We start from the raw sequence: 10,475 nt of genomic DNA on the forward strand, positions 1-10,475 counted from the left end.
GGCATTGACAAAATTGAACTTCTATTGAAAACGCGCCGAATTGGACGGACGTGTAACGCGTTGCAGGTGCTAGTCGCGTTGGCCCCAGTAGTGACGAATTACTTTACCGCTCCCAGAGGGCAACACCACCCCGCCGACCGGGAGAGTGGCACATATAAAAGGCGCGTTTGTAAACCCTCTAGAGTCTGTGACCGTGGCGCAGTGGATAGTGTGCCCGGCATCTGTTGTTGCGGACTGAGCGGTCGTGGGTTCGATGCCCGTTAACGGAACATTTTTTCTTTGCCTTCTGATCGTGTAAACTTTTTAGACGTCATTTCCGTGACGGAAATACGTCACTGAAGAAGTTGCAAAGAAATTGCAAACCTATTCAATGAACATTTCAAATCTGTATTTACTCGAGATAATGGCATTTTACCAGTTTACGACGTCGTCCTGCCTCCTATACCTGACGTTCAGATCACTGAAGAGGGCATTTTTAATATATTACTAAATCTAGACATCAGAAAATCCTCTGGCCCAGATGACATTCCGAATTGTTTTCTTAAACGCTATGCGGAATGGGTATCCAAATATTTAAAGGTCTTGTTTGAGAAATCCTTAAAATTTGGCCAGGTGCCGGGCGACTGGAGCATCGCCAGAGTTAAGCCACTCCACGAAACCGGGAATAAGCAGCACATCAAAAATTACCGTCCTGTTTCATTAACTTCAACTGCATGCAAAATCTTGGAACACATCATTCACAAACACGTTTTGGAATTCCTTGAGAAACATAAATTTCTAACAGTCAATCAGCATGGATTCCGTAAAGGCTATTCGACAATAACCCAATTGGTACAAACCGTGCATGACTTTGCAAACAACATAAACAATGGAAAACAGACAGACGCTATATTCATAGATTTTTCGAAAGCTTTCGATAAAGTCTCTCATCAGAAACTACTGTATAAATTAGACATAATTCTTAGAAATCTTAGGCTAATTAATTGGATTTCAAATTACCTTATTGGACGTAGACAATTCGTTACCTTTCAGAATCACGACTCTGATAACCTTTCCGTTGACTGGCGTTCCCCAAGGTTCGGTTCTTGGGCCTCTCTTGTGTTTGCTGTATATAAATAATCTTGCAAGAGATCTACCTGTTAAGATTAAATTTTATGCCGACGACTGTGTTTTATACTCCCAAATAGGTAGTCCTTGCGATCAAATATTACTAATAATGCATTTCAGAAGGTTGTTGCCTGGTGCGAAGATTGGCAGATGTCGGTGAATTTCGAGAAAACTGTTTTCATGTGCATTACTCACAAAAAAAAAAAGCACAGATTTGCTTACTCGGCTAACAATGTTTTTCTATCTGAGCTAACAGAATATAAGTACCTGGGCCTGTGGATTACTAACAACCTAAAATGGAACCTACACATCGATAAAGTAACCGCCAACGCCTGCCGCAAATTGTTTTTTCTTAGGAGGGCATTAAAACAGTCTACATTTTCCGTACGCTCATTAGCATATAAAACAATTATACTTCCAGTCCTTGACTATGCCGCCATCATTTGGGACCCCTATACGCAAACTAACATTAAAAAACTCGAGCGGGTGCAGCGGAAGGCAGTTCGCTTAATTTACAATAACTACACCCGTACCTCTGCAACTTAACTCCTAAAACAAGCCAACTTGCCTGCACTTACAGAACGCAATCGTGTTTCCCGACTAAAATTCTTATTTCAACTTATCAATAAACATTAGAACATTAACATATATGATATAATTACTTTTTCTTCTGGCTATGCCACAAGACAGAGGCATCACCTAACAATTACCCCATTGAGCGTAAAAAGCAATTGTTTCAAATATTCCTTTTTTCCAAGGACTGTGACTGAATGGAATAACCTGACTAATACCCAAGTTACTCAACCTTCACTGTCTTTATTTGCTGCAAACATCTGTTAATTACCTTCCAATATGACCTCCTTCATAATATGTATTTCTTTTTGCCGAGTTTTGTTTATTTAGTTGTTGTTTTGTATAAGGGCTGTATTTGTATGCGCTATAGCCTAAAACAATGTATTCGTTCGCATACGATGTACTTGTTGTATTTGTATTTTTGAAGCAATGTATTGTACCCTGTTTTGTTTTCTTGCCTACATTGTTCCATAATATGTTGTATTTACACCCTGCTAAAATCCCCTATGGGGGTTGCAGTATCTGTAAATGAAAAATAAAAATAAATAAATAAAGTCTTGGTGGACCCCGGCATAAAACACTTTCGTGTTAACAAGGTCTCCCATCGCTCAAGGGGTTGGGGATTGGGGGTGTTGGGGGGAAAGGAAGGAGGGGGGTTCTTGAGTTCTCTGCACTCGGTCAAGATGTGCGGCAGGGTGCCATTCTCTCTCAAAACGGACAGAGCGTGTCGTGTACCGCAGGGTACATGCGGTTCATCAGTACGGAATGCGCAGGCGATCCCGCCTGCGCTCGACGCAGTATCGTCTGTTGTTGCCTGGTCACTTCGGGGTGCGGTCCTGGCAGTCTGCACCTTTTCTCTCGATACATCCGGGTAATGTCCCGAAAACCGGGTGCGGTAGCTCTTCCGGCTCATGCTCGGCCCAGATTGACATTTCTCGGGCATGATTAGTCGGCAATGGTGTTGCCTGCTACCTGCGAGTGAGCCGGGACCCACACGAGCTCTACGGCTGTTCCCGGAGGCTTGAATAGAATGGCTCGGGCCGCGGATGAGATTACCCCCCTGCGGAAGCTTCCGTAGGCTGTCTTCGAGTCGGTGACCACAGTGTCCACGCTCGGCTGTGCGAGTGCGAGGGCCACGGCCGCTCCCTCGGTAACTGCGGGGTTTGTTGTCCTCAGGGACGCGCTGACAATCAGCCTGTCTTTGGTCGTAACCACCACTGCCGCACTGTCACTGTGTTTTCGGAGCGAGGCGTCCGTGTACAGGACCCTCGGGTTCTCTTACAGCTTCCGGGCCATGGCTCTGGCCCGCGCAGTGCGCCTTTCGTCGTCCTTGCCCGGCGTCGTGTTCCGGCGAAGGGGTTTGGTTTGAATGGTCGTCTTCCAGTCTTTCGGAAGGGCCGCCTTGATGGGTACTGGCTCGATCTGCCATCCTATCTTGCGTAGGACGGCTCGTCCGTGCTCCGTGTGACTGAGCCGGATTCTCTGATTAAGAGAGGTGGGCTTCGATTATCTCCTCCACCGAGTTGTGGGCGCCCATGTCTAGCAGTCTTTGCGTGGACGAGTATATTGGCACGCCCAGTGCTTGCTTCGTTCCCTTGCGAAGCATCGTGTTTAGGCTGTCCCTATTCGCCTTCTTCAGCTGGAGATACGGGGCGGAGTAGGTAACCCGCGACACGACGAACGCGCGTACCAAGCGCATGGCATCGTCCACTTTCAGGTCTCGGTTTCTGTTAGATACCCTCCAAATCATACGAAGTATCTGTTCGGTTGTAGCCTTGATCTTTGTGACGGAGGCTTGTGCCTTCCCGTCGCTCTGAAGCAGTAGCCCGAGAATCCTAATCTGCTGTGTTGGCTTGATGGCCATTCCGTCGATGGTGATAGTCACGTTAGGCGGCGGCTCCTTCTTGGGTTTTCCCGTACTATACAAGACAGCACAATACGATTAGAGAGCTTCTAAAGTGAGCCATTTGATGCAACTTCAGCATATACGCTTGTGTAACGTGTTTATTTTCCTTGCATCTCCTCAAGGTTCAGACCCGTAATATGCTTGATGTGCTAGTAAAATAAAAAGTAAGCACTTTTTTTTCATGATGCACGTACTGGTTCTGAGAAGCATATAAAGCATTCCATGGCATAACGTCACAACATAGAAACTTGCAGATTCGAACCCTGCTGCAGCAAGTTGCTTTTTCGTGCACTGAAATGACATGTGTATCACAATTATTACGGTACACTTAAAACAGTACAATTAACGTTCCCTACTACTGGTTTTCACTGAGCTTGTGGCAAACAAAGAAGCGAACCCGCAAAAATGTTTTGCTTCACTATGGCACCAAGGAAAAGGGGCAGTCATCGAAAACAACTTCAGCATAATAAATGGCCTGAGAAGTTCAATTCCGCAACACTCGCGATTTTGCAGTACAAAAAATAAAATGCTTTTTCATGACAAATGCACTTGTGTACAAAAGCATGTTATGCGCTTGGTCGAGTGCATAGAGAATCGGGCGCGTTATTCAAAGGTTGCCATTTGAGCCCCTGCCGGCGGCAAGTTGTTTTCGTGCACTTTAATTTCAGCACATTGATGTCATAATTACTCAAAAAAAAAAGATCTATTTTTTTCCTTTTCTTCATTGTCTGCGAGTTCTCATTAACGCTAAAGAACGAGCCATCAAATACCCCCCTCTGTCGTTCATCTTGCAACACAGTAGCACAAGAACAAGGCAAAGAAACAGTCATGGGAAAAAACTGCCGTACTCACTGGCCTCTGAAGTGCGTTAGCTTGGTGTTTCTTTGGCGCACTCTTTGAAGCGTAAACGTTGTGTTGTGTTTTTGGAAATGTAGTGCATTCTGGCATTGAGATACTTTTCTAGAATGGCGTTCATGAGATGATTTGAGTGACATTCCAATTGTCATCCAAACAGCTAAAAAATTTCCTCCCCATAAAACCTGTCATCATACTCAGAGCAACCTTATCTACAAAACCCTTAGATTGGAACACAGTGCCTACAGATTTCCAGCACATCTTTTGATGGAAAACTGAGTCCTCCTAATGTCTTTCTATGTATTAAAGAATAAGAAGGTTGTCTTGGTGGGGAAGTTACAGTTAATGCTGAAGCACATTCAGAACATTTCAGGCAAAGCCTCAGTCTGTGGACCACAAACCCTGCTATATATGCAATTATTGTATCTTGGAAGTCTGACAGCTTGCCAGGGTCTGCACAATAGATGTGATCGTGGCAGGTGGCACTGTCATCTCTAGACTCTGTGTCGACAAGCATCTTACGCTGGCTGGTGAGGTTAATTATTTCGACTGAAGATGGCCTGACAGATGAACTTGCAAAAAGAATAGAATAGTGACGTGTTCCAGTTGGAGGAAGTTGCTATTCGTTACATCTGCAACTGAATTTTTAATCATCAGTCGCTTAAAGGCTGCGGCAAATTATCTTGCTGTTGGGTTGTCATTACAACTTTCAAACGATCTGATTGCACCAAAAAATAATAACTCGAGGTGATCTTGACTAAGCTTAGATGTACGAAGGTACACCACTAAGTTGTTTGCAGTCAGGTAATTGAAAAGTTTGGTGATGTTATCTGAGCAAACTATGAAGCCAAGAAATCCAGTTTTTCTGTTTGTGTCTGTGACCAACTTACCATCTGTATAATCCTTTAATGAACAGAAGTATGCCTTGAGCATACTTCTCATACAACATAGCAATGTAACAGCAACATAAGCAATGACCGCAGCCGCATTTTGAGGCACAGTGGCTTCTTTCATTCTCGTTGGCCCAAATGACGAGAATTTAAAATGTTGAATGCATTGTTAACATGCCTAATGAACTGTTCAGTGCGCAAAGAATTTAAAAATTCTGGTATTTTTCGGCTTCTGCATTCAGCTAGCGCATCTGCGACTGAGCTGCTCAATGTCTGAGCTGCTAATGAAACCTTCATCGGTTGGCTCTTCCAATTGATGTGGGATTGCCTAAGCTTCTTCGCACAATGCAAGCCCTCTCTGTACTGAAGCTCATGCCGGTTGTCTGTAAACTTCCATTGTATCATTTGGCCTTTGGCATCGAGCAAGGCCTTCTTATCGTACAGAGTACTGCGTATAAGCTTCAGCCTGTGACAGGCATCCAATACCTCACATAACCATCGCTCACACTCGCTGTAATGTCATCATGAACATCTAGCTCAAGATCACTGTTAAGAGTCATCTCTCAAAACCTTGTGGCTGGCGCATCATAGCCTGAGTTGCTTTTGCGCCAAAAAACCCGACTTAACAACAATAGAGCAAATACAGGTTCTTAAGTCACTGGATGTTGAAAAATTGCATTAAGGTTTGCTAAGTCAAGTTCACAAGCGTAACAGACAAATTTGACGCAGCGCCATCGCAAGGCAAACTGACAATATGTGCTCTTTTGTCATGACAGAAAGTGCCTGTCGGACCAAATTCGCCCTTTGCTCACCTGAAAGGCAATCAACTAAAAAGTAACCCAAAGGGAACTTCCATCTGCTGTTGATGCCAACTGCCATTAGTACAAAGGCATCCTTTGCAACATCTTGACTGTCATCCACAATGTTTGTTCCCACATCTACATAGCCAAGCATTTTTTACTATCCCATTCCACATGCCTTCGAATGGCAATTTCATCAAGGAGCAGACTGCACAAGTAGAGTAACCTTTTAGTGAATTTTCTTCAACTTTTAATTCCAGTGCCAGTAACGCCTCTTTTGATAAACCTGCACTTCCGTCAACAGACGGGTACCACTTGTCTAGCGTCTTGGAGTGAGGTAGACGTTTCAGATACTGATCGTACATACTTGTACGCCTTTGGCGAGTAAAAATGCAAAGTGAGCGCAAAGGCTCTCAGTTCTGGAGAATAAACAGGAGGAAGTGGTGCACCTGACTTGCGCGAAAGCTGACGCTTCAGCAGCTCCTTCTGTGATAGGCCAAGGCTTTCTAATACCGCTGCATTTTCTTCGGTGATGATGCGGTGCTTCAACAGATGGTTCATGACTTCTTTCATGGTAGCGAGTTTCCGTACGAGGCGACGTTTTGATTGCTGCAGAACGTTGATCCTTTTCTTGGCGGCGGTGAGCAACGTTGCGTAACGTGTCACTTCGTTTCGTAGATAGGCTCTCCGTGGGGAATCTTCAGCAGCAGTCTGCTGTTGTTAAAGGCACAGCAAGCGAAAGTGATGCAGCCGAACACCATTATCTTTGAAGACAGCAAAACATACAATCTAAATGACATGGGTGCTAATGCGCAAATTGCGCAGCAGTTAAGTATATTTAGTTCACATGTCCATAACAGCTACAGCTAAGCCGTGTAACAATCGCACTTTTCAAGCATTTCATGAAGTGATGCTTTCATAGATTTCAGGAGACAAACAAACAAGTTTACACATGCTTCAGCTAAAAGGCAGCTCCCACACTATCCTTCATGTTCAAAATTGCTTCTCGCTTTGTCTTTCCGTTATTGAATAATATTTTGAAGAAGGTATGGCACATTGGGATGGTGAAATTTTCCAGCACAATTTAAAAGAGTCCTGACACGAAAAGTCCAGCACATTTTCGATGTTACGTCACACGGATGTGAAGAAAAAAAAACGGTAGGAAGAGAAAATGAAAGCTTGCGATGAAACATTCGTAAACAGCGGTTGTGTGCTCAAGCCAACTTTCCGACAAGTGGACATGTCTTCTTCAAGCTACAATTGATTTCCTTAGCGCTACACAGGCAATGTCATACATAACACAGGCACAGGCAACGTCACACGCAACGTGAACACTACTTATACATTTACGTTGTTTAACCTGCACAACGACTACCTAGGGATCCAAAAATTAGTGCCTTGTGAAGATGAATACATACTCGGAAGGTTAAAGGAACCGCAATCTCCCACAAATCACTAGTGTCTCTAACAGAGCACAGCTGCTTAGGGTGTATCCACACGACGGACCGAATCCGTCTTTTCCGCGGCGGACGGCGCATCACGTGACCCCGCGTCACGGATTTGTGCCATACGTGCCGCGTCCGCGGACGTCGCGGACGGAAAATGCCAAGCTCTTTTTCGCATTCGGATTCGCGCGGAATAACACAACAGATTTAGCCGAAGGTGCCATTATCGGTCTGGGCCCGTATTCTCAAACGATCGCAAAAGGCGATAGTATCGCGTTTGGTGACGTAGAATTTGATGCGTTCAATAAGTAAAAAAAAAAGACTTGCCTGTGACGTCATTGTTGCAACAGGCCGTTGGTACTACGAATGTCTCACAACGCGGGAGCGAGCGCACTGTACCGCACTGTACGAGCGCAGAGCAACCCGAGTACGGCGTTTTCGAGCGTGTGCTGCTGCTTCTACGCAGTGGCCAGGCTTGGCTGGCTTGGCTGTGGCTACTTGAAGTGTAAGACGTGTTGAAAGTGCTTTCAACGTTTTTTTGTTCGATTATTTAATGCACAGTATAATATTTAAAGAATGCAACTTTGCGTGAAACGTATTTTCGTTGAGAGTTTAACACGGCGTGCTCGGAGGGTTCAGCTGTAGCGTGCAGCCGCAGCGACATCGTCTCAAGATCTCAACATGTTGCCGGCTCGCGATAAGCCACGCGAGCAACGCACGGTTCATGCTCCTGGGACGTTCAAACCACGAACAAACACGCGCTGGCAAAGAACGAGTGCTGATAACACCCCAAGGTAATGCTCGATGAAAGCTTCAGCGTAAAAAATGCTGCGTATATCCACCGAGGATTGAATACTAGAAGCTACCGCCTACGTCACTGAAATGCTAGACTTCACCACGAACCGACGGTTAACGGTGCCTTCGCTTATTGCAAATATGTCGAGAGCACCGTCGAGCACCATGACGCAAAATTGACGTCGGCGGAACTACCAGATGGCGCCCTAACTTTTCCGGTTTGCTCAATAGCCAATCAGCGCGCACCAAAGGCGATACTTTTGCGATTGTCGCCTTTTGGGAATACGGGCCCTGGCAACAAGCGCTGCTTTTTCTTTTTCTCGTATGGAACTCCATTTTCAACTTAAAAGAAACTCTGCGCCATAGACGGAAACATAAAAACCTTCAATAATTTTGCTAGCGATGAATGTGTTTTCGACTTTCAGATTGCTCGCGCCATCTAGAGAAAAAAAGAACAAGCAAGCATTTGCACATTATTATGACCTCTGGGATTTGGTAGCACTCGCGCTACCGCAGATCACCGAGCTCATGTTCTGTTAATAGAGGCACTCGCTAAGCCTACAGCTCTCAGAAAACGAGTACGGCGCTCGGAAACAGTACCAAATTGTCATGAATACGTTGCCGGCGAAGCTTGAGGACACAAACCTAAAGCCGACACAATCGTCAGTTTGGGACTAACAGACCGCGCAATGCGCGACGAAGAGCTTAAAGATTCGAAGCGGGCAGCTCTAGCTTCAGACAGTGCCGCCATGTTTTTTTGCTGCGGCGCGTCCGTCTACTCGCTTCGTCCGTCGTCTGGATGTGCTTTGCAGCCGGACGGGCGGCGGAACGATCGTCCGCGGACGAGATTTCCGCGGAGAAGTCCGCCGTGTGGATACACGCTTACGGTGGGTACAGTCCAAGTAATGCGTATCAGCATTACGCATGACTGTGAACGCCGACTAAAATGAGGCAGTGTACATGAAATCCTGGGATCTATACGGCGAAGTCATATTTGTGTACCATGATCAAAATAACATTTAGGGCGCGTTCACACTGAGACATTCGGCGGCGAGAGCGCGCGGAGTCCGCTTCGGCGGCAGCGAGATCCGCCGGAAAATCCCTTTCCGCGTCGATCGGTCCTGGACCGATTTTTGCGGCAGCTGCCGCCGGATTCCCTCACCGCGAACCAATCGGAACGCGAGTAGAACGTTCGAAAAATGGCGGCGTGCTTGTGATATTGGAGTCGTTGAAGCCAGCAGCAACAGCAAAGTCTTTCGTAATCATCCTGTAGCTCTCGACAAGTGCCAAGTGTTGTCGCGATTATCATCTTTGCAATACACCATCGCGATCTCGCAAAACGGCTAGCATTATCTCGGCTTGACCAAGTTTCTCGCGTCTTGCAAATCAGGGCGAACCAACCACGACTGGTTGCGTCGTTTCTTGTTCGGCTAACGCATGTTTCTCCTCGTCAGACATCGCCAGAAAGTTCCTTTCCAGCAGGCCCAGCAGTTCCACGACCCTGCTCCTGCTTATGCGCTTCGCCATAACGAAACGCGTACACAACGCAGAGCGCGTCGATGCCAGGGTACCTTCGCGCGAAGGGACGATGACAACTAGGCGCCCTAGTTTCGGCGGTGCGGTTGCTAAGCGGTGTGAACAATGTTGAATTTCGGCGGCGCGCGAATTCCGGTCGCTGTGGCCGGCGGATTCCCCAGTGTGAATGAGCCCTTAGTGCAACACCACAGCACAACCTACACGACAGGGCACAGCGCTCTCCTTGACTGGTCAGTTCACAGTAGCGCCTGTCTCTATCTCGTGCCGCCGTGTAGGGAAAGTTACGGACTCTAAGCACGAGCTTTGTGATGTACAATCGAATAATGAAGTATTTACAAAGACTGACCATATAAAATATCAAGTACAACACGAGCTTGTGGAAACATAGGACGGCTGCCCGTTAAATAACATCCCAAGGTGGTGCTGTTGCGAGGGGCGCTGTCAGGTAGGATCAGGTGACACACGCGTGCAGCTTTGTTCCGTCTCTCCCAGCTACCCCACCCTACGGGCGAGCCGTTTGCGCCTTGTGGGCCCTCTTGCTTTTGCAAAGACCTGCAGAGAAGCGCTT

The sequence above is a fragment of the Rhipicephalus sanguineus genome, unplaced genomic scaffold (genome assembly GCF_013339695.2).
Source record: "Rhipicephalus sanguineus isolate Rsan-2018 unplaced genomic scaffold, BIME_Rsan_1.4 Seq171, whole genome shotgun sequence".
Classification (NCBI taxonomy): domain Eukaryota; kingdom Metazoa; phylum Arthropoda; class Arachnida; order Ixodida; family Ixodidae; genus Rhipicephalus; species Rhipicephalus sanguineus.